Genomic DNA, 24818 nt, shown 5'->3' with positions numbered 1-24818 from the left:
ATATGCTGTGACATTTATAGCTTTGTTGGTAACTTTAATAAAATTACTAAAAATGTATGCTCTTATAATTGTGTGTGTTATTTGCCTATGGTTTTATGTGTTCCTATTAACTCTGGATCCAGAACAAACAGAGATAACTCTGTTCAACTTGAGACTGTAGCTGCCAGAGCTGAACTCACTAAAGTATGATTAACATTAAATAGAATAAAAGGCTACAGATTTGGTGCCCGACAGCAGGGCCATGAAGAACATATGAAACCAACAGGAAACAAAAGTTTGAGGGAAAAAAATATATATAGGTCAAAAGTTATTATGAACTAAAAGGGAGAGTTCCTGCTTTTGCTTGCTTGCATGTTGTTTTGTTTGTAGAAACCCTATCAGGCGTGTAAAACAGCTGAAGGAGAAGTAAGCACCACAAGCCCTTCTCAAATCGAGAAATCCCTATAAGATATTTATCAGGAGCAAGTTAGGGATGCCTTCTATTATTTTTCTAAGGAAAGTATGTAACAGAATAAATTATCCATTCAGACATGTGTTTTAACAGACCCACAAACATTCCTGGAGGGCTTTGTGCAAGACTACATCAAAACCCATGGGGGAGGATTAGCTAGGAGACCAAGCAGTGGCCTCCTGTGGGCCCATAGAGATGCTTGGAATTTAATGTGTTCCCTCTCTGAGAAGGAACAGGTAAAGAAAAAAATCTCAAGAGGTGAAAGGAATAGCTAGGGATTGTGTACACATTGCATGTAATATCCCGGGGAGAAGATTTAAGAGGAAGGTTGAAGAACTGGAAGAGACGAGACAAGTCTTGTCCAGAGAGCAGGAAACACATTGAAAGAACAGGTTTCAGAGTAACAGCCGTGTTAGTCTGTATTCGCAAAAAGAAAAGGAGTACTTGTGGCACCTTAGAGACTAACCAATTTATTTGAGCATGAGCTTTCGTGAGCTACAGCTTAGCAGGACAAGAGAGGTAAATTCCATACTCCTTGATCAAAGGGACAGTTTGGCAAGAGACCTAAGCTACAGCAAGTTACAATTCAAAAGGCTGGTTATGAAATTCTGATGTGGAGAGACAGAGCAATGAGGCATGGATGTTCAAGAAGTGAGAATAGCAGAGCTAGCTCACAGAACACAGGCATTAGAACAAACTTGTGACATTCTGGAGAATACCTATCATCAGGTAATAGACACTGAAGGTGAGAATAAGCAGATACCTCAAGTAGATGAGGAGGATAATTGTACGGAGATGGAGTTGCCACATGTGTATGTTGTAAATATAATTCCAGATATTTCAGTTGCTTTGGTAGGACCTGGGGAAGAACTACCCACAAATGGAGGTCGAATCTCACCCCCACTTACCAGACTGAGATCTAAACTGAGACAGGAAGAACAGCAGGAAACTGAACAATCTGGAGGGTTAGGAATAGAGGATTCGGAAGGAGAGAATGGGGGATTAGAAGAAACTGTCAGTAGTGAAGCAAGGAAAAAGCAAGTCGTAAAATGTTTTGATGGAAGTTTTGATAAGAAATTAAATATTGCAAGTTTAAGACAAGAAATGAAACGAGCAGCAATGAGTAACTGTTGTGAGAGTGAGAAGAAAGAGGGACAAAGAATAAGTAAGCCAGACATGTCACAAACCCATCCACAATTGTGCCATTTGTTACAAGAAACTCAGGAAACGATAGAAGGTGCTGTGAAGGCCTGTAAGAGGGCAATCTTAAATATCAGTAGCTCTCAGGAAAGATGAAAGTCTTTGCCAACCTGAAATTCCAGCAAATATTTTTGATCTCTCTAAATCAATTAAGTCAGAAGGAATGATGAAAAGAACAAGTGGCATAATTCATTTTGAATCTGATATGCCCACTGTACCCCAAGCCACTTTAGAGCCAAAAGCAGAATCTCCACAGAAACCCATGCCAATGCCAGACGGCCCTAAGGTACAGACACCTATCCCAGCCAAAAGAAAATGTAAATGGTTACAGCAAAACTCTGCACCTAAACTATCTACTGTTAAAGTTGCCCACACTTGGGAGATTCCAATTCCTCTAGAGGAAAAGATACCCAGACTCCACAATAGAACCGTGAAGGAGAAGAGAGAATCAATTTCTAATGTGAGACCAGTAAAATCCAGTAATCATCTCTCTCCAATAGTCATGGTGACAAATGAAAAAACCTCAGAAGCCACTGAAAAAATGGTAGGGCCAATGAAAAAAGGAGATCCAGTGGCTGCCCACGTGGCACATTTAGAAACGGTTGTGAAGTTGTTCCGGTTAGATGAAGAGGATTGGGTTAAGATTTTACAGTTACCTGTAGACAGAGCCTTATGGAACATGTTGCCACCAGAATTTCCAGAAGTGGAAAAATCATTCAGGGATACTGTGCGGCTGTTAGAAAGAAATATGCACCCAGGCCAGGCAGAAGTTCCTTTGGCAGCGAACATGAAACAACGGGAAGGCGAGTCACCGCATGAATTTCATTTTTCTGCAGCTTGAATATCTAACAAAATGCCTGAACGAGAACAAACCAGCAATATATTAATGTGCTTTTTAACAATTCTTTACCAACTATCTGATGATTTTCACTATTTTCTGATTGTTTGCCTTCAAAGCTTTTAGATTTGGTACCCCTTGGTTGAATTGCTCTTTTGCTGCTCCTGCTGGGGTTAAATTTGAATTTGCCGCGGGATTTATTTGCCTGGGTTCCTTCCATAGAATCCCACCACAGGCTTCTTTTTGAGCTAACAAATCAGCATGATGATTTTCCTGAGCACATGGCCCTGTTTTACTAGGAGCTTGCACCTTCTGAATTATGGGTTGCTGTTCTGGAGTGGAGCGAGCTGCAGCCATGTCAGTCCCGGGATATGAGAGAGACAAACTGGGTGAGGTAATATCTTTTATATCTTTTATTGGACCAACTTCTGTTGGTGAGCGAGACAAGCATCACGATTTTTCTACCCAATTTACAGATGGTGCAAAATTCATCTTACCGTTTCCATATCTGTTCTCGGTATTATCTTAGCCGAAGTTTAAACTAGGGGAGGTTTTCAGAGGAAAGAGAGCTGGAGGGTGGCAGGACATTTTTCTATCATGGCCTTGTGCAGAACCCTACACTTAGCATATAGCTACACCATTCAGAACAAAGGAAAGTACATATACACATATATGGTCTCCATAGCTGTTTCTCAGGTAGGTCGATTCAAACTATATAATGTATAGCACTAAACATAAGGGCGAATGAAAATATAAAGCTCCTGTTTCTGAAGCAGTGTGGAGATCAAAGTTCATTCCATGCAAGCTGAGCACTTCCAATTTGTATTTAGGATTTAAATTGGTGCTTTGTAAGAGTTCTGTGAAAATGTTCCAAGAGCTAGAAGTTTTGTCTTGAAGTGATTCCTTATTATTCCCTTAAAAAGTCACCTCATTTGATGCAGGCAGGCCAGAACTCTGCAGCCATCATCACATTTCAGGCTTCTTTTGGTTCAGAGCAATTTATGAAGATTTTCATTGGGTAGAATGGGAAGTGACACGTGTTACAGATAGAGAAATGAAAATCCTCCGCCAAGCTCAGGGTAACCAAAAACGTGATATCCACACCTTCCAGACTTGACATAAAACATCTGTCTTATTAGGGGACTGAGGTTTCTTGGGAAGTCATAAAAGACATAGTTGGGTTTCAGATGTCAACCATCCAAATGCTTTTGCTGTGAAGACTGGAAGGCCGGCTGTAAAGACTTTGAAAGTAGACATGCTGCACAGCCATGGCCACAATGTTGTTTAGTGAGAGTGGGTCAGGCCCAGTTGCCGTTTCCTAAATGAGAAAGAGATATTTTCTGTTTCCATCATAAAGAAAAAGTGTCCAACCAACTAGAGGGATTCTTTCCAGTGACACAAGACACCACACCTTGGATGCACAAAGGGCTCGAGTAAAGAGCTACTGTACAATACACATGACAAGTGCCTCGTTATTTTTACTATTTGCTAAGTGCCCATCTCTGCAGATCAATGGGGACAGCGTCTCCGTATAAGGCCCAAACTGACAGCTAAGGAGAAAACTGAAATAGGTCAGTGGGGTCAGGGGAATTCCCATTTAAAATTTTGTTACGAAACAAAGAGCTCCTCTTTAGCAGAAGGATCTAAAAAGCCCACAAGTAGCTGAAGAGGTGGAACAGAACAGGGGGAGGTTTTCAGGAGGGTGGGCTCTCCTTCCTTGCCAGTGACTGACAGGTCTGGTTCTGCCTCACGAGCCACAAGATGACCCAGGGAATGGATTACCCGTGGTAATGGATCTAGGGGCCTTGCTGCACGGAAGAAAAGTGGTATGTCTGCTATGCAGGAGCCCAAGCAGGTGTTGGGAGCTATATTCCTTGAATTCAAGACGGTGTTGTCCCTCCCCATTCCCTAACCAGCTGTACTCTTCCATACCTTCTATCCTAATATCTTTGTAAATCCCATTTGTGGTCATTTTCTGAAGATTTAGGCTTTGTCTTCACTGCCCAAAAGGGTGGATTTTCATTGCAGAATAGCTAACATGCATTAGCTACCCAGCTGTAAAATCCTAGTGGAGACAAGGCACCTATAATTTCACCGTGAAGTCAAGTAGACAAGGTCAACCGTGGGCAGGGTATAGTGTTGACCTTGCCTACCCACCTCACAGTAAAAACTACAGTGTCTTGTCTCCACTAGAATTTCACAACAGGATAGCGAACCTGTGCTAGTTATCCCACTAACCCCTCCCCACCGTTTTTTTTTTTTTTTTTTGCAGTGAGGACATAGCCCTAGACCTTGATCCTGCAAATACCTAGGCATGCATAGGATGATTTACCTGCATACAATTACCCTGCGCAACTTTGTAGCATCACTGATAGAGTGGCTGAGATTTACTAGGTGTTTAACCCCTTCCCTCTAAGCATAAAGCACAGAATGACATTTAACACATTTATATTATGTGCTGCAAAGGAACAGACACAAGCTGAAGTGCACGTAATCTCTAAATGCCACGTGCAACACTCGTACATAACGATTCCACTATTTCAAAGGTGTTTACAAATAAAGGGGAAGCATCCACCTTTGATACTCCAATTCTTCTGTTTTGTTTTTTTTTTTTTTAAAGAGCCCACAACAATTTGCTTCTGTGTCTGTCTGTTTATAAACAGCAAAAAAAAAAAAAAAAACAAACAAACAAAAAACCCTCTCTCAAGTAGGGTTCTCCGGTTCCAATCATTTCCCTATTAATTTTGATGAATGCCCATATTGTCAAGTAGCAAACAAAAATACCTTTGCATAAAGTTGCCTGTGCTAGCAATTTAAAGACATGACATGACCTACTGCATGCTGTACCTGCAGTGCCAGAATCCATCGAGAAGAAAAGACTTAAGTAGCACATAGTTTTATTTTTAATCACACGCTCTTGAAAAATGCGTGACAATAAGACCTGGGGAAGAGATCATCGAGATTTTCCGCAGTCAGTAACACTTTATCTCATTTTCCTTTTCTCATCATCTCTGTACCAGAGACACTTGAAATAACTGACAACACTGACTTAACACCCACTTTAAACATATTGAAAAAGACCAGTTTTCTGTTGGATCCAGCACTTTTAAATTATGTTGGTTACCATGAGAACTTGATTAAAATGCCACCCACATGCTGGCGGGGGGGGGGGGGGGGGAAACAACAACAAATAACAAAAATTCACTTTTAACCTTTAAGGAAAAGCCAGTGACAGTACACTTGCTGCATTGCAGTATTTTCGTAAGCTCCAAAACATTCTGCAGCAACAGGCAGCAGAAATGCCCAGACAGATTTATTTTGCTGAATACCTTCCTCTGGAAAATATTTAGCTGACAGAACAGCTTTCATCCAATACTGTCGCACAATATCACATTTATGGGGCATATACACAGACACGCACGTTCCATGGAGGAGCTGGCTTGAAAACAAAAGGGCTATTGCTTATGCTAATGGTGTTTTCAAGTCTGGCAGCCAGTCAGGACGGCACACGTTATGTTTTTGGCGATGCAACAGATATGTCATAAGTATGATGCATTCTGGTTTCTATTCTATTTGCTAATTTTTGTGTGTTGGGTTTGGAGTTTTGTTTTAAATTGAAAGTACAGTATTGTATTTATTAGTGAACAATTTTTTAAAAAAATTTACACTCTGATGGTCTATGAAAATATGGGAACCCTTTAAATTAGGCAAGATTATAAATTATGCAGCTACGAGACCATTTTTAACGCTTCCACAGTCAATCTTCTTGTAGTAAACTGTAGGGCCGGATTTTCCACTGGTATAAATCAATGCAGAGCCAGTGAAGACAATGGAGCTACCCTGATTTACGCCATCTTAGAATCTGGAACCAGGTTACTACCTGTAAACTGCAGTATGGGCCCAATTTTGCCCTCAGCTACACATAGGTATAATTTCCATTGAGTTCTAAAGGCTTTACACCCAGATGTAATTTGAGGGCAAAACTGGGCGCTATCAAGATAATCAAAACTTGATCCAATGCCCACTGAAATCAGTGGGAGTTTTCCTATTGATTTCAATGAGCATTGGATCAGGCCCTTATTAGATTAACGTTAGGTAGGAGAATGTTACAATCTCCCAGGGCCTCAGCGTGTTTAAAAACAAAGTCTTCTTCTCTTTTGTGTTCAAGAAAAAAAACCTCAAGTTTATTCTTCTTAGACATGGATTTTCCAGGAGATTAATGACATTAGCAATTATGAGGTACTGTGTTTAAAGAGATTTCCCCTTTGTTATCTCTAGATGGCTAAGATTCTGATTTGTTGGTAATTTGCCTTCTTCTGTTAGGCATCAGCCGGATGTAATTGACCAAAATTAGCCAAAGGATTCTCAGACAACTGAGTATTTTCATCCTCTGCTGAAAGCCCTGTACCTATTAAACTTATTTCAAGATTGTCACTTTTAAATGGAAGGTTTTGCACGGTGTTCCTCTCATTTACGCCACTGTATATTTACTATGTTCATCCCTACAATATAAGCACTCTTTAGAAAAGGAAGGATAAATTTATGGTTAAAGCCCTGCAGCAGGACTCAGGAGATCTGGGTTCATCTACCAACCTGCGGTGTCACCTTCAGCAAATCACTGAAAGCTTGTCTGAATGAACATTTAGTTGGCCGCAAGCTGGGGTGTGAATCTACCCCCACTAACCTTCCATGTTCTAACTGTCCATGTGGACCCTGCTGAAACTGTTAATGCACTTTGATCTAGTCGTCTTTGAAACAGGTCTAGATTAAAGTGCATTAATGAACTGTTAATGCACATCAGCAGGGTGTACACGGACAGCTAAAGCGCAGGAGGCTTGTGCAGGGTAGATTTACACCCAAGCTTGCTGCCAACTAAACATTCAATAGACAAGCCCCAAGTGTCCTTATGCCTTAGTTCCCCATCTGAGGAAATGCAGATAATAATGTTTATTTTGTCTGTCTTGCCTCTTTAGATGGTAAGCTCTTTGTGGGAGGCGCTGTCTCTTACTGTGTGTGTTAGGGCTGCCAATTCAGCTCTAGATCCTACTGCAGAGGTGGGCAAACTACAGTCCATGGGCCACATCTGGCCTGAGGGACCCTCCTGCCTGGCTCCTGGCCCGGAAGGCTAGTCAGGGAGCAGGGGGTGGTGGATGAGGCAGGAGTCCCGGGGGGGCTGTCAGGGGACAGGGGGGTTGGATAGGACAGGAGTCCCAGGGGAGCCGTCAGGGGGCGAGAAGTGTGGGGGGGTCGGATAGGGGGTGGGGGCCGCGTCACGCCTGGCTGTTTGGGGAGGCACAGCCTCCCCTAACCGGCCCGACATAGAATTTTGGAAACCTGATGTGACCCTCAGGCCAAAAAGTTTGCCCGCCCCTGTGCTACTGTAAAACAAATCAGTAAGAATGACTTTTATTTCAGGTTTGAGGGGGGTTCTTGATTGTTTCTTACATCAAGACCCACTGGTTTGCTCCTTTTGCACTGTCTCTATGGGACTTTCCCTTTTGCCACTCCTTCGCCACAATTATACAATAGGTTTTCAAAGCCCACAAATACTGCAACTATGTGTTTAAATGTTTTGCACCATAGTCTCTAGTGATGGGACAAATTCAGACTGGATTTGAATCCAAGTTGTAGACTCAGGCATTCAACAGCACAGATGCTTATCTACAAGAGGCACAAATGTACCTGAACATCTTTGAGCTGGAAATCAGGCTGAAAGGCTCATTCTGTTGAGATTTTCTCATGAGCTTACCAGTATTGTCATGTTTTGTTCAAGCCAGAAATAGCATTAGAACAGGCTTTCTTGACCCCTTTTGGTACCTTCATTTCTAGTGGAAACGAGATAACCAAATATGCTGAACCTCAAAAAAATCATTTTGATTCAAATGTCGGGCCACTCTTTAGGTTAGTTTTTTATTTATTTGAGCTATGTTGCCCAACTGGTCAATATGCAAAATTTTGGAGCTGTGATAATAATTGGCTCATTGCTATATTAGACCAAACTAATCCCTGAAGTAACTCAATTTAAGCCAAAGGAGATATACTAAACATGAAGCTTGCCCATTGGTCTCTCTGTTGCCACCTATTGTCTCTTGCCTTATATTCGACTGTAAGCTCCTTGGAGAAGGGACTGTCTTTCTGTTCTGTGTTTGTACAGCACCTGGCACAGTGGGGTCCTGTTGAATGGCTGAGGTTCCTAGGCACTACAGCAATTCAAAATAATAATAAATAGTAATAATAAAACTATTGCAGCAATAAATCATAAGGCATAATAAAAATATGGAAAAGGGTTCATAGTAGCCAGTTTCCTGATTCACTGTGATTAATCTGATGGACTATTTTTCGGTTTTGTTTTAATTAATATCACACAGAACAAAGTAAGGGAAGTCTATTTTTGTGTAAGTAGCTTAACTGAAGTCAAGAAATACTTGTAAAAAACAAACAAATATTTACCCCCAGGAAAAGATGGGCTCAATCATTTAAAAAAGAAGGAGGAATGGGGGGCAAATGAGAGAAGGCTTTGGTAGAGAAGTACTGGTAGCGAAGTACCGCAGGGAGACCAGATAGTATGGTAGTGAATAACATCACACATCAATTTGCCGGGAAGGGAATGAATGGCCCGGAGTTTATACGGGTAGATGATCCAAGACACCATGAAATCTATCCAAGATCTTCTGCATCACGCCTGGGGATAGGGAAGGGTTGAACATCAACCAGACATCCCTCTAGTTCACAAATCACAAATCCCTCTAGTTCAATTTCTTGGGGAGGAATGTGATTACTCATTAAGAAGCAAAATTACAGGAAAATAACCTGCCTTAACATCAATGTGGCAGAAGGTGGTGTAGATATCAGCTGAAACAGAATAATGATGTATGTCCCCTCCCCCAGCCTTTATTTTCCTCCTCTGGTTGCTGAAATTGTCTTAACCATAAACTGACCCAACCCACATCTTCCTACATAGGAAGAAGGGACCAACGAAGTGTGGGAGGTATTAACAATGAAGAAAATAACTGGTCTTAAGAGCAACAGCTATAATGACTTTTTGTCATGACTACGAAGAGCTTCCTTTCATCTACTATTCTGGAAAGAACATTATGGTTCAGACATCTGTTCTTCTAATATATTGTATTAAGGGGGGAAGGTTAAGAGAATACTTATAACAACTCTCACTACTGCTATTCATTTCTTTGGGGTACCTCCTAATATACCTGCTTAACCCTATGAAATTCAGATTTAGTCCAGAGCATCGCATTTTCTACAATTACTAGATTTCTTTTTATAGTTTACTGAACGAATATCTTATTATAAAAATAAAATATAAAAAGCCATTTCAAGCTTTTTCAAAAGTGGAATAAAAAAGCCACTTCTTTTCCATGTTTTTTTCTGCTTTGCTTCCAGACAATAATTATTTCCATCTATACCATGATGCTTCCTGGTAAGAACAAAGTAACATGGGAACTGCCATATTCAGTTAGAGTATTCCTGTAGTCCAGTATCCACCAATAACAGCTGCTTCAGAGAAAAGGGCGAGAAACCCTGCAGTGGTCAGTTACAGGATAACCTGCCTCCAGGCAAAGATACCTCCAAATTTCCAGCAGTTAGTGGTTGGCTTATGCCCTGAAGCATGTGGCATTGTATCCCTTCCAAAATTAGTGGGTTTTGTTTTTTAATGCATACTATTACCTCAGGATAAACTTGTTTTCTCTATAAGTGTCTAACCTGATTCTTGATGCTGTAAGATCCTCAAAGTACACAGAATTTCTTCTAAAAACGAAGGGCAAAATCCTGGCCCCACTGAAGTCAGTGGGAAACTCCCACTGACTACAGAACAGCCAGAATTTCATCCTAAACCACTGTATTTTTTGTGTGTGCATGAGAGAAGGTTCCTGGTTGTGAAACCCCATTATTAATGCCACAAACTGTTTTCATATTTCCATGAAGTATTATGTGAATTTCACCAGTGAGGATGCAAAAAGCAAAACAAAAGAAAAAGAAAAAGAAAACACCCCACAGCTTCAGTAGGCCCTAGCAGATAAGACTAGTACATCAACCAGTCCTGAGCCAATTTCTGCTGCTTCTCTACCTAGTGCCATTAGCAGACTGCCCAGCCGCTGGCCGCCGACTCTGACAGAAGATGTTATTGTTGAAGGCACCACCAGCAATCAAACGACCCTTCCACCCCACCCTCCAGCTGAAAACTCTTGCAAGACCCAGGGCCAAATTCCCCTCTTTATTACAGGAGGTTAAGAGAGTGCTCCCCCCTCGCCCCCCAGCACTAAAGGACGTATTTTTTTCTATCAGCTACTGTGGCACTTACTGAAGAACTTGCAGCCATGGTACCACCTGTACAATTCTAGCCTAGACAACCTTGCTTCCCAGCTGTAAATAAGTTTGGCGAATACGATGGTGACAGCCTACTATGCAGAGTTATAATCATCGTCATTGTTGTTATTATTTATTAGCGTCAGCGGACATAGGCACTCCTCCTCCTTTCTGCCTCTCGACAACTATGAGTGACTCCTTCTCAAAGTCTGGCAGATGGGTTATTAGCTGATAAATACAAGTAACACATGCCAGAGGGGTACTGCTGCCAGTAACTTGCCCTAGGGTGGTTTAGAGACACTTGGGGTGGGGCGAAATGCATGGAAAAAGTTGGCAGCACAAATTTAATAATAATTTATGTTTTGCTCTGTGCTCTTTTTTCACCTTCCCTCTATGTCATTTTTTCCCCTCCCATCACGCTGTGGCAGAGACATTGAATGCTCATGAGTACAACCTACGGCACAGTGAGATAAGGCTCTAGAAGTCTCTTTCCCTAAAAATCAAGATAACTTATTATGTATAGATCCTATGGGCCAGATCCACAGCTGGCACGAATCAGCGTCATTTCACTGAAGTTCAAGACAACCAGCTCTAACCACTCAACATAAAATCCTCTCTGACAGCTGCATCACTCCAATCAAACAGAAGGGGAACCTCTAGACCTGTAATGAAAGTTATGTTTTATGTCTGTAAAAGTCTGTACATGTACCTGGCAGTTTACAGAACACTTAAAAAAGGATGTTTCTTGTGCAAAGAGTTTACAATCTAACTCAGACAAAAATACGATACATAAAAACCCTCATTCAAGGATGCAATTGGACACATCTTGGCCTCATGCTGTTCTGGAGCCTGTAACTCAGAATAACTTTTGCTAATACCTTTCTATCAATGTTCCTGTGAATCTAATACTCAGCAAGACAGGAACAAAGATATGCATGTATAAGCAATACACAAATAAAAGTATAATCCTTTCCAAAGACATTAGCAGTGTCAAGCTGACATAGCTTTGGAGAGTGCTATAATTCTTCTTCAGAGGAGCAGCCGTGTTAGTCTGTATTCGCAAAAAGAAAAGGAGTACTTGTGGCACCTTAGAGACTAACAAATGTATTTGAGCATAAGCTTTCATAAGCTGTAGCTCACAAAAGCTTATGCGCAAATAAATGTGTTAGTCTCTAAGGTGCCACAAGTCCTCCTTTTCTTTTTGCATAATTCTTCTTGCTATCTTGAAATGATTTGCAAGCAGTTGGTTACCTGACCTACACTTAGGTAAGTAAGTTGTCATCATATTTAAAACCCTTCACTCTCCCTATTGAGGAAAGCCTTGATCCTTACTTACTAGAACTTGACTCTGCATAGAGGCTCCATTATGAAAGGTCTGTGACTTAGAGAGAATGTTTTTGCTTTTGCTGTGTTTTCTCCCATTTTGCTATCACCCAACACCAGGGCTACTCTTGTACAATATCCAAATGCATATTATCCTTTCTTTGGGTTTTTAGCTTCTTTTCCACAAACTTTCCCAAGTACCTGCTGGTAGGATGCTGTCTCCATAGTCAGGACTAAAATAACCACTACAGGAACAAAAGACACCTAAGAGACTGCACAATTTCAAATATAATAAAAAAAGATGTTCAGCGAGATAAAATTGGCCTGATAGTTTCATAAATGAGATCTCTGCTGCTATCAATTGCCATAGCTCCATTATCTCTTCTTTAACATTGGTACAATGACCTGTGCAAAAAGCGTAAGTGCTGTGGCATTGTTCTTTCCACGTTTTGAAAAGCAATTGTGTACTATTTAAATTGCCTCCTGTTAATGGCATCTTTTTCAATGAGAATGCTATGAAATTCCAGCCATATCTTCTCTACTTTCCTGACTAGCAATCAATTAGTATCTGAAGAGTCATCTTTAGATTTATGTATGAGAACCAATGCACGCTGGGATGGGACACTTTGGAGTTTATTTTATTTTGTGCGGATTATTAGCTACGAAAGAAGGATGTATGAAATAAACCGGCCTTTTCTTTACTTTAATACCAATACTTATAGGCAGATTCTGGCCTTCATTCCAGTCCCTATACATTGCTCCAGTAACAGGATCTGCCAGGGCTAGGAAGAATTGCCAAGGACAGGAGCAGTGTAGGACCAGTGTAAGCAGATGTATGCTGCCCTTACTCCTGGCAGACCCTGGCACAGTCTATGGGAATTCGGGGTTGTGAGCAGCCCACTGGCAGTCCTGGGGAGACTGCCAGAAATTAGAGCTTATGCTGAGAGCAGTTTCAGCTGCAGTTTCTGCAGCAACCCATAATCCAGAGGGTGCATCTCCCCTCCTGCTGGTTTGGGCTTTCTGTGCTGCATTTCTCAGGAGCTGTAGCACAAAATCATCCCCACAGCATATTAATGAAAGAATCCTAGAACCTGGGACACAGAAAATGCTGGTATCAAAACAAAGCTCCAACTCAGTTAGGGCTAGATTGTGCCAGGGAAGCACAGGTGCATCTCGAGAGGTGTGGAGTTGCACTGCCCCAAAGGAACCTCCAGCAGGCACTATGACAAAAGGAGACAGGGTGCTGCATGGTGCAGAGGGTGTTGGGGGCCATTGCCCCATCTGATGTGGTTTATATCCTAGTGGCGGCTCAGAGGGAGGAGTCAGGGAATGGAGAGAGAGATTTTGACTTTTCCTTGTGCATAAATTTAATAAATCCCTTAATACTTAGATGAGCCAAATTTGTGGCCTTGATGCCACCTATGAACTTGAAGGGATGCGAGTGGTTCAGAAAAAATAATATGCAAAGGGGGATTGCTCCTTTTGTTCAGTAAATGGCTGGGTTTGTTTATGTTCTTCAATAGAGTTCTGCAGTGTTGAATCTGGTGTTGTGTCAAGTAAGCGCCTCTCTCTCTCTCTCATGGCTTTTACGCTATTAAAGTGTTTTCACTCTTTATTGTCAACTACCATACTTGCATTTTTCTAATGCTGGGGCTGTTGTTTACCATTTTAAATCTTTAATTCTCTTAGTAGTCTGAGAAGTAGGGCATGGATTACTTATAGGGGAGTAAGCGAGCATTATTTCAGTCACAAGTGAGCAGACAAAACTTGCAAGATATAAAATACTCCATAATCCTATACTCCATCAGCTGAAGACCCAATTTACTCTGGATTTGGCAAAGTCGAGATGATAGCCAAAACACAACCCATCAGCTTTCGGCAAAACCAAGCTTGCTTTTGCTGTCTCTGTTCTATAGTCCCCTGAATAATAATTCTTTGTTAATTACTACAACAATGTATTAAGTTTAACTTCACAAAGAGATGTCCAGTGTTCCGGCTCGGGTCGTCAGCTGGAGTAAATGGACATAACTCCACTACTGTAAATGCATGGAGCGGGGCAGTTACCCCATTCTTGGGAAAGGCTAGGCTGTCTGGGGAAGCAGCCACCGCTGGGGCCACGCCCCAGTCAGGCCACAGCTGGCCCTATAAAAGGACTGTGAGCCAGGAGCTGAGTCCGTGTCTCTCTGGCTCTGGAGAGAGAAGGACCGGGCTGCCTGGGAGAGAAGGGTACCAGGGGTAGAGCAGTGCTGGCGAAAGGCAAGAGGAGCTGGGGAGTTCCAGCCTGGCAACTCCCCAGGCTGCAGGCCCTGGGCAAGGCCTAAAGCAGGTACTGAGGCTGCAGAGGGGCAGCCCAGGGTGAGACAGAGGCAGCTGGTCCGACCCCCTTGCCAGCCACGAGTGGTTTACAGATTGCAGCACAGGTGCCAACTTTTTTCTGGGCCGGTGGGTGCTTGCGCCCACCCCGCCCCTGCTCCACCCCTGCTCCAAAGTCCCCGCCCTAACTCCGCCTCTATTGGACCCTTCCCCAAATCCCCGCCCCGCCTCCTCCCCCAAGCGCGCTGCATTCTCCCCCCTCCCTCCCAGGCTTGCCGCGTGAAACAGCTGTTTCGCGGCGCAAGGGCTGGGAGGGAGGGGGGAGAAGCAGGATGCGGCAGCATGCTCCGGGGCGGAGGCAGAGCGGAGCCAAGCTGGGCCGGGGGGGTGGAGCGGGGAGCTGCTGGTGGGTGCAGAGCACCCACCAGTTTTTCCCCGTGGGTGCTCCAGCCCCGGAGCACCCACGGAGTTGGCGCCTATGGACTGCAGTCTGCCCCAGTGAGAGGGGGCTAGATGATGACTGGAAGTGGCCACTGAGCCAAGGTGGAGGTAGAGGGGTAGGGGTTCCCCTGGGAGGGGAGACCCAGAGTGTGGGTTACTGCTGGGGGCAGAACCCTAAGGTAAAGGGGCACCGGGATCCAGGAGGGACATGGGGTGCCTGAGGCATGCGAGCCGCCGGCAGAAGGAGGTGCTCCATACGCTGGAGAGCTAATTCCCAGGATGACCAGCAGGAGGCGCTGCACTGGTGAGTCATCACTTTGCTACAATGCCACTATGACTACTTTTACTAGCTGAAGATCAGGCTCTCTGTTTTTACTGTGACTTTTTAAAGAATTTACAATACACAGGTTTCTAACCTTTCTGATCAAAGACAAGACACATTAGGAATAGGAAAGTACCAACTAGCGCAGCCTTGCTTTGGATCATTCTATGTTCCTGCTTTTCCCAACATGCCCAAGTGCCCTTCTTCAGGCATCTCTCAAATTCCTCTATATTCTGGGTCCTGTTACTCCATTGCCAGGCATCTTGTGCCATCATTTACACCTGCGTGAAGCAAGGGCAATGGCGGTGCAAAATGCTACCAAAACGGAATGGTAGCACTTTGCATCTGCTCGGCACAGGTGCACGTGGCTGTTCATTCAGTCCAAGCCCCCTCCCACTTCCTAACATTTAATATTCTGTCCCTTGGATTTTGATCCCATTTGCGAGTGTGAACAAGGCCTTTCTCTGCTCGTAATCTGAACTGAACTGACAGCCATGGAGGGTGGCAGCACTAGAAATCTAATGTCTCTAGTTATCCACCGAACATGTGCAGCATAGGATGTATACTCATAATCCTAAAAAGTGGCCTCCTCAAAGTTTCTTCTTTTCCAAGGAGGAGAATAAGTACAGCTCATTTAATTAGCCGCGTTATTTTAAACTCTTGAGATCAGGTAACATCACAGTTTTCCTTGCTCTGCCTTCTCCAATTCATCAAAATCCTTTCTGCGGTATGACTGGTCTCTACTGCTGGACAGCGCACTCCAGATAGGGTCAAACAAGCGTCATAGGTAGTAACAGTACCCCTTCTTTTGTATTGTATCCCTCTGTTAATAAAGGTGTCTCATGTGTTCTTCCTGCAGATCTGTAAAGTAGGTTGCTGCCAGGCTGACGGAGGGAAGATAAGTGTTCAGACTCCACTGGGTGTGACGCTTCCCACCAGCAAGATATAAAAGGCCTTTCAAGTAAAATAAAATGGAGGGGACAGAGAGGCAGGAATGACCCAATGTAAAACAAAATATGCCAGAAGCCATGAATTGTTTTCTGCTGCCTCCTTTCCCAAATTTTCCCTTCCTGTGAAACCATGAGAAGAAACACGAAGGGAGTTAGTCACACTGCCTATGCACTAAATGTACTAATGGAAGCCACTCAGGCTCAGACCTCCGGTGATGAGCACAGCATATTGAACAGAACAGAACAGGGCTGTGGGACTCCCAGTTAACAAGTGATAAGGTCTTACCTGTTTAAGCAGAGGGGAGAGCTTCAAGGCTGCTGTGTCCTGTGGTTAAAGAACCAGGAAGGCTCTCTGGCTCCTGTGAAGAAATATAAACCAATATATTCCATTTATTCTCAGATGACATCACAGGGTGATTGATACGATATAAACTAAATAATGTCGCTGGCCAGGCCATTTCCCCATTACTATTTTCCAAAGACTGGTAATTTAAGATACAATAACCCACATCCTCTGCTCCTCTGAATGCAGCAGGTGGGGGTAGCACCTACAAGAAGCTGTTTGTAGACTGGCCCTGGTAGAGGTGCCTAAGAGCTGTTCTAAATGAAGCCAGTTGGTAATGTCCCCAAAAAGACATCTGTCAGATGGGGACAACTGGAGCACAGCATGCTCCAGCCATGCCCCTACGCTGGGGAGCCTATGAACTGTCTATCCTGTCTGAGGGTTTTCCCATCTTGGGGGAATCTCGAGCAGTGGAGATACAGCCATTTATGAGGCTCATTCTCCCAACTATCCCTTTACTCTCCTCCACTCACAAAATCCTCACGTTGCACTAACTAGCCTGTTGGCTGAGAAGGGCCGGATAGAGTTCCCATTGAGGTCCAGCCAGGCTGCTGCTTAGTTAGACCTCTTGAGAGAATGAACTGAGATACATCCTCACCCCTACAGGAGGCTGAGCATTGCACTGCTTCCTCAACAGAGTACAGAAGGAAACAATCAGGCTGAGGTCTCAGATTCAGATAACCCCTATCGGTCTGGGTTTTCCTACCAGAAGACCACCAGGGACTGGTCGCAGACCTGTTGTACTTTAACTTTAGTATGTCACTCATTACATTGGCCAGGTACACTGTTAAACCTGAAGTGTAAAACATCTGAATGGGTTTGCTACTCCTGAAGGTCCTGTTGATGTAGGGGATGCTTGCTGTGATTCCTGTTATTTTTTAATATTCGAATTGAGGATGAAAACATCACCCCCCATCCTTAACCACCGCCACCAGCACTCCCATTCATTTCAGGTTCTACATCCATAGCTGCTATTGTTGTTTTTTAATTCCTCCATGGACTTGACTTAGCCATCCTCTGGGACTCTTTTTCTCTCCCTCACATAGATCCCTTTGCCCATCTATCCCTTGCTTCTTCTGTGTCTCTTGCTACTATCTCACCACTATTGGGTTACCGCCTTCTCTTCTGCAGCTCCTGGCATTGGGGGCAGCTTTCCTCTATTTTATGCCTTTTGACATTCTGGGCCATACCTCAGCGGGTGCCCAACACTTTCCATTATAAGATCCTGTTTTCAGTTGCTTATAACTTTATCAAACTAACAATTCAGGCTAAAATCTTCCATGCCCGATGTCTACCTCGTAGCATGTGATCACGTCATTAAAGACTATATTGTAATATAAAAGGGGGCTGAAATAAAGTTACACAGGCAGCTTTAATTTGGGTGTGCGACGGGGTCTGCTTACCCCACACTAGCCCAGACAGGTTTATGCCCATATTATTGACAGCGGAAGTCCCGCCTCCCCAGCGGGACTGGGAAGGCTCCAAATGCTCTAGCAATATAAAGGGAGGAAGCCCAGCTCATCCTGGGCTGGAGGCTGCAGGGGAAGGACCTGTCTGGGAAGCTCTGATCGAGGGCCAGCCACAGCCCCTGACTGCACCGGGAATCAGAACCTCCCCAGGCCCGCCTGCACCCCAGCGACGGGAGGAGCCACAGGAGGTGACTGGCCCAACGGACCACGGAGAATCCGAAGGCTCATGGGAGACCCCAATGCAGATACTGGTAGGAAGTGACCCAGGGAGGGTGACAGAGTGGTACCTCCCACCTGGGAAACTTCAGCGTCTTTCGGTAGGGCTCCCCCGCTGAGTCAGTGGCGAGTTGAAACGCCACTGTTAGGACCCTGGGTCGGGGCCCGGTGGAATTGGGTGGGCCCGGGCCCCCCTATTGGGGCCTCCACACCCCCTAGTGGGCACCCTACCCGCATCGACTCTCGCCACTAGGCCCGCTGCCCTGCGCTTAAGGGCTGCTCCATAGACTCTGGCCGCTAGGCCACGCTGCCCTGCATCTAAGGGCTGCTCCATAGACTCTGGCCACTATGCCACGCTGCCCTGACCCTTGGGGCATAGACCGTCACAGGGTGTTTCCTAACTTTTCAGTGCTTGACTACATCTTCAATGTACTTTTAATACAGACTTGCGTGTGTTGTTGTTTCATGTTCTTGGCACAGGTCTTTGTCAATTACAGTTTTACACCAACTCGTCTCATTGATTTTTAGCTTTGTTCTCCAGCAGTTGACAGGTTTTGTTTCTTAAATATTATACTTTGAAGAGGATGGTTGCATAAAACTTTGGCAGCAAGTTAATATCAGGCAACTTCTCTGTTCGACTCGGTAGAATCCACCATTCACCTCTGTGCAGTAATTACTTACAGTGGAATTAGCGGAATTAGTGGAAACAAGGCTCCAGCCTGCATTGATTTTACCCATCCACTGGATGCAGAGGAATTTTATAATAAACTAATTAAATTTGCTCTGGCTCGGCAGAACAATCAATGCTGTGGAGAAGATGAGCATATTCAGCACTTACAGCCCTGCTAGGCCTTCTGATGCATGGCTGATGCAAAATAATGCTAAAAGGTCTGATCTGCGGGAGGGTGAATATATATCTATATGAATAGCTATAAAGAGTAGACTGAGATTTTAGAGAAGGATATAAACTAAAGCAGGGACAGATCTGTAACCTGTAAATTGATTCACGGGATGACATTAATAAGAAAATTAGTATGGCAGGTGAACAGGTTGTTGTTTTAAACAACTAGCACTTTCAAGCTGTCCCCTAAGACCAGAGCTGGACATATGCTCTTAAATGCCCTAAACTGTATGAAGTCCTTATTATTTCTTGCCACTGGCAAATATTTACTGCACTGATAAACTGTCTGCATCAGAACAGTGGAAATCCTGGACTGCAAAAATATGCCAGGCTATAATTTACACCCCCCCCCGCTTACACCCACCCTGTCCTCTTGTTTTTGAACACAATGGGGCAGATCCTCAGCTGGTGTACATGGTCACAGCTCCACAATAGAGCTATGATGATGTACACCAGCTGATGATCCACCCCAAGGAGTTCATGACCTGCTGTCACTATGACCCTGAAAATGAAAACTTCCTTTATCAAGATTTGCTCACTTACCACAATGAAATAAACCTTGCTGAAGTTTTGCTTGGAAATAAAGCAATAACTTTCATAGAATATCAGGGTTGGAAGGGACCTCAGGAGGTCATCTAGTCCAACCCCCTGCTCAAAGTAGGACCAATCCCCAATTTTTGCCCCAGATCCCTAAATGTCCCCCTCAAGGATTGAACTCACAACCCTGAGTTTAGTAGGCCAATGCTCAAACCACTGAGCTATCCATCCTCCCCTCCCCCACCATGGTACTTTATCTCAGTACACTGAGATTGTCTGTTGACACAGATTATTTTTGTGTGCCTGTAAAGCATAATGCTGAATGAGGAGTGTCGCGTAGTAGCTAGAAAAAGAAACCTGTTTTCTGTTCCTGGCTCTGCTGTGTGGCCTTGGGCAAGTCATTTCAGCTCTGTGCCTCAGTTTCCCCATCTGTAAAATGGAATAATGATCCTTCCTTTCTAACGCAGTGCAGTTGTAGCCTATCAGTCCTCATCCTCAAAGGAAATCTGCACACTTTCAAAAGATGAGCCTAGGAACTGAAATTCATCACTACGCTAGACACTAAAAATCGTGGACTGAACAGACACTGGATTTATGACTTATTACAACAATCTTTAACCACTAATCCCCTTTTTGTCCTATGACAGCAGAGGGGTTAATGGGCTACTCTACCTTGAAAGGTCCCTTTACAATATGTGCTAACGGCTTACGCTAAACGATGTGTTCCACCTTGCGTGTAGCTGTGGCATTCAGAGTACCTTCCCCAGACCTGAAGAAGAGCTCTGTGTGGGTTGAAAGCTTGACTCTCTCACCAGCAGAAGCTGGTCCAATAAGAGATACAACCTCACCCATCTTGTCTCTCTAATTTCCCTTCTACGGCACTCTGACATCCGCAGTAGGGCTGTTATTTTTCCTCACAGTAGCAGAGACCTTAGACCCAGGTGAAAAACTTCATTTTCAAACAGAATGTAAGAACCTTCCTATACCTGCAGGGCATCACTTAGGATACACTGTTATTTTTAATGCCAAGTGCACCAAAATGAAGGTCAAACACATCTGAATGTCAGCTGGTGCTGATGAGAGCTTCAGCAAAAGCTTGAGATCTGGAGTCCAGATAGCGATGGTATAAACCGAGGCTCAAATGAAATCGAGAGAGCTACACAGATTTACACCAGCTGAGGAGCTGGCCCTGAATTTTGGAAAGGTTTGCCATGGGACCTTTGGTTCTACTTCTGAACCAAAGATCAGTGCCAAGCGCCCTCCAGTCTGAGAAAGAGTGAGATCTACAAGGAAACTATTGACACCCATTTGCTGTACAAATCTACTCTACTGGATTATGAAGAGTATATAAGTCAGTGCACTTCTCCTTGCTACCAACATTTCTGCCATTGAGAGCTGGATTAACAACACTGTTGGAAAATACTCACTATCCAGCCAATTTATTTGAGCACTAATGCTCCGAAAACAAGCAGAGCAACATTTGTCAATATAAATCTATTTATTCTAAAAGCTATTAAATTACTTCTGTGTTACGAATGACTGGATTACTCGAACACTTTTTCATTCCCAGTGGTGAAGCAGCACCACTTGTCCAATGACAGGAAAAGGATACAGTCTAAAAAGCCCCTTTGCCCTAAAGTGATCCATGGCAAATTCTTCATCGGGCAAGAAACTTGAGAAAAGTTTGCTGGGGTGAAAAGACATCTCTGTACCACTACTATTCATCTGAACACATAGTGACTGAGACTCCGCAATGGAGACTGGGGCAGTTTGGTTGCAATCGTGTGGAAGAGTCAAAGCTCTCTCAGCACCCAAGAATCCCTCAGCTGCAGTCTGAAATATGCTGTAGACTGTGTTTAATCATTTATCGAACGCAAGGCTAGTACCATCAGTGAAACTGGCGTCAGGGGGAACGGTTTTTTCATCCTCTTGGCAGGAAATAACTTCACTACATTAGTGGGAACCCATGAGAAAGTAGCAAAGAAATGAAATGGAGAAGGAAGAGGATGGCAAAGGGTAAAATGAGTACATCAGTTTTTTTTCCCACAGCTTGTTTAAACAGCCTAGCTAGGACCCTGAGGGGACTGGAGTTTCAGGAAACACTCACCATGTTACAGAGACACAGACAACTGCTGTAGTAGATGAAACTTTAGGGTGTCCGCTTTCTACAAATGGTATATCCGTTTTTATAATGAGGAGCAAAGGAAATTGTGAAGATGATAATTAGTACCGATGTACTTGCAACCTTTTTGCAGTGTATAGCAGGGTAGATGGGTCATTAACATTCCATTTTTCCCCCTTTGTAGCCAGCATAGGTCTGGGGCTGTTTTCCAAATGTTGTCAAGAGAAATTTTAATACATTGCTTGAAAGATACAACACCTGCTATTTTATTTCTATAATTTATTGTATAATGAACGCCTATAAATTCCTATGGTAGCTTAAAGAAAAGGAGGACTTGTGGCACCTTAGAGACTAACCAATTTATTTGAGCATAACCTTTCGTGAGGTACAGCTCACTTCATCAGATGCAAGTCCTCCTTTTCTTTTTGTGAATACAGACTAACACGGCTGCTACTCTGAAACCTATGGTAGCTTAAGAGACGAGTTAAATGCATTGCTGACTTTTTTTTTTCCTCGGTTCATCAGCAAACCAGGAAAAGTTTAGGTCACTTTAAGTCCTTGGTCAGAGGCACAGTAAAAACATTCTCAGTAGCAGTCCGAATATATGTTTGGTCTCTCAGAGAAAAGTATCATAAGATTTTCACTGCCACTTGAGTGCCACTGCTGATACATGAGTGGATTGCAATTTTTGCCATTCACTCTTAAGAGCCTTAGGCTACTTGAGATGGCCACGAAATTGGTAGCATCTATTTGGGGTAGAGGAAAGCGAGTCAAGGAAGGATTTAAAAAAAAAAAAAAAAAGGACAAAGGTAAACTTTCATATTCCCCGACCCAGGACACACAGGCTGTACTGTGCCAACATCCATGGAAACCTCACAGGAAAAAATATCTCCACAGGGTGAAAGAGGAAATTCCTTGGAAACTCCTTCTCAGAGAGAGAGAGAGAGTGAGGTAAAATGAGTCCCTTAATAAGAGGGAGACCTACAATAGTGCTGTAGATTAGATCTTAAAGTGAGCTGACCTCGTCCTGGTTTGCTGATGACCAGAGAAAAAAAGAGTCAGAAATTCATTTCACTAGACTCTTAAGCTACCATAGGAATTTATAGGCATTCACCATACAATAAATTATAGAAATAAAATAGCAGGTGGCATATTTTTCAAGTAATATATTAAGATTCCTCTTGACAGCATCAGGAAGAAGCGATTATTTGAGACTAGGTTATCAAGAGAAATCTGGGTAATTATTACCATCATAATGCCACCTACTTATCTCAGACTCACACACTGGAAAGACTTTGCTTCCACTTCTGGAGCCAGAAACCCCCACCTTAGTGCTGTGGGCATTCCTCATGTCGGGCTCCTCACTTATTTTTGCGTTACCACTCAGCACCAAATACTCCCAAAATTCCAGTACCAAGGGGTAAATGAGAAGTGAGTGCATACATGTTCCATTTGTCTAATTAAAAAGGAGGAAAGAATCCTAATTCTGGGAGAATAACTGTGCTAGAGAAAAAAGAAAAGGAGGACTTGTGGCACCTTAGAGACTAACAAATTTATCTGAGCATAAGCTTTCTAAGGTGCCACAAGTACTCCTTTTCTTTTTGCGAATACAGACTAACACAGCTACTACTCTGAAACCTGTGCTAGAGAAGTTATAAATACCATAATTAATCTTTCCTCGGGCTGAGAACCCTTTCTGAAATACGACAATCCTCGGTGAGGCTGTGACTGCTAAAGCAAAATTCATGCTGACATGAGGAAGCTCTTAAACAGCGCTTGTCTGGCGCATAAAGCTGCGATGCACCAGGGCTCTCGCTGTCTGAGCCGCGAGTGACATCATCCGCAAAGAAAATACGCCAATGTCTCCCGCTTTCATCAACTTGCAGCAGCCTTTAGGACAGTGGTCAGCCTAGGAGTTTTGAAACGAACAGAACAGTTTCCTGGTGCTCAGATACCAACAGGCAACACTGGAGGGTTGTGCTGCGCCTGGGCATCCAAGAGGCTGAAGAGGGGTGGCTGAGGGAGAAAAGCGCAGTGATCAAAGAGGAAGGCGCACCAGGCCTCGAGCGCCAGGAGGGTGCCTGGTTCATCTTCTGGCCCTGTGCCTCACACCCGTCTCTGCTGTGGCAAGGACCGTCACTTGAGAAGCGGACTCTTTAGCCACTAGTGATGCTGCAGCGTGACACGCAGAAACTGAACTACTTTGGTGCGGACATCATTTGTCTTTCAGGACGGACGGCTGCCATCTCAGATAGCATTGTAATTACTGCGGGAGGTCCAGAGATGGAACAGGTTAGATCAGACTACATTTTTGGACACCAATAGGAGGTGCTGTGCTGGGAAAGAGAACCGATCTGATTAGGAAGAAATGAACAGGGACTTCTGGGCAGAGCCACTCCAAGCCTTACCTCCCATATAGCTGGAAATCACCCTCCTTTCTCTTTTGACAAGTCTCAGGGTATATCTACACAGCAGGATCCCAACGCAGCGAGTCTCAGAACCCAGGTCTACAATCCAGGGTTCCCATCCTCCTTAGGCTTCAGAGCCTGAGTTCCAGCCTGAGCCCAATGACAGCCTACACAGCTCTTTTTAGCACTGTAGCATGAGCCCTGCAAGCTCCAGTCTGGAGACCTGGGCTCCAAGGCTGGCTGACACAGGATCCTGCTTGCTGGGCAGATGTACCCTAAGCTGCTGGCTCCCTTTCCTGCTGCTGTGGGTCTTGCCCCTGACTCAAACAGGGAAGAAGTACCATAAATCCAACTGCACAGGCCTTAGGGTAAAAGAAAATATATAGCCATCTTATTTTTAAAAACTCTAGATATTCCCTAATTTAGCTTTCCCATATTCCCAAACCCACTGAAGATTCACAGTAGCATTGTTGATGCCTGGGGATGCAGGAGGCTCTCAAGAAAGATTGGGGGAGGAAACTCATTTGGGGGGAAGGCTTCTTCTGCTGTGGCGGGTGGGGACGGGGAAGGAAGGAGAGAAGATAGAGGAAAAAAGCAAGACTACTTCAGAGAGGAAAGACAAAAGCTTCATTGACTTGGCTCCCTTTCCTCACCTGAGGATC

General features: G+C 43.9%; 1 protein-coding gene across 50 annotated transcripts in view; it reads right to left on the bottom strand.

Moving 5' to 3' along the window:
• MAP2 (microtubule associated protein 2) overlaps positions 1 to 24818 on the bottom strand; it is a 342823-nt gene that overhangs the window by 129624 nt on the left and 188381 nt on the right. For 45 of the 50 annotated variants that reach the window (XM_043525130.1, XM_043525141.1, XM_037912108.2 and 42 more), the window contains one exon: positions 16447 to 16519. The exons of the other annotated variants lie outside the window; for them this stretch is intronic. The gene's annotated coding sequence lies outside the window, so the exon portion shown is untranslated. The remainder of the gene's footprint in view (positions 1 to 16446; positions 16520 to 24818) is intronic. 50 annotated transcript variants of the gene reach the window in all.

The sequence above is a fragment of the Chelonia mydas genome, chromosome 11, assembly GCF_015237465.2.
Source record: "Chelonia mydas isolate rCheMyd1 chromosome 11, rCheMyd1.pri.v2, whole genome shotgun sequence".
In the NCBI taxonomy this organism is placed as follows: domain Eukaryota; kingdom Metazoa; phylum Chordata; order Testudines; family Cheloniidae; genus Chelonia; species Chelonia mydas.
The sequence above is the reverse complement of the archived record's forward strand: the minus strand, read 5'-3'. Positions and strand labels throughout refer to the sequence as shown.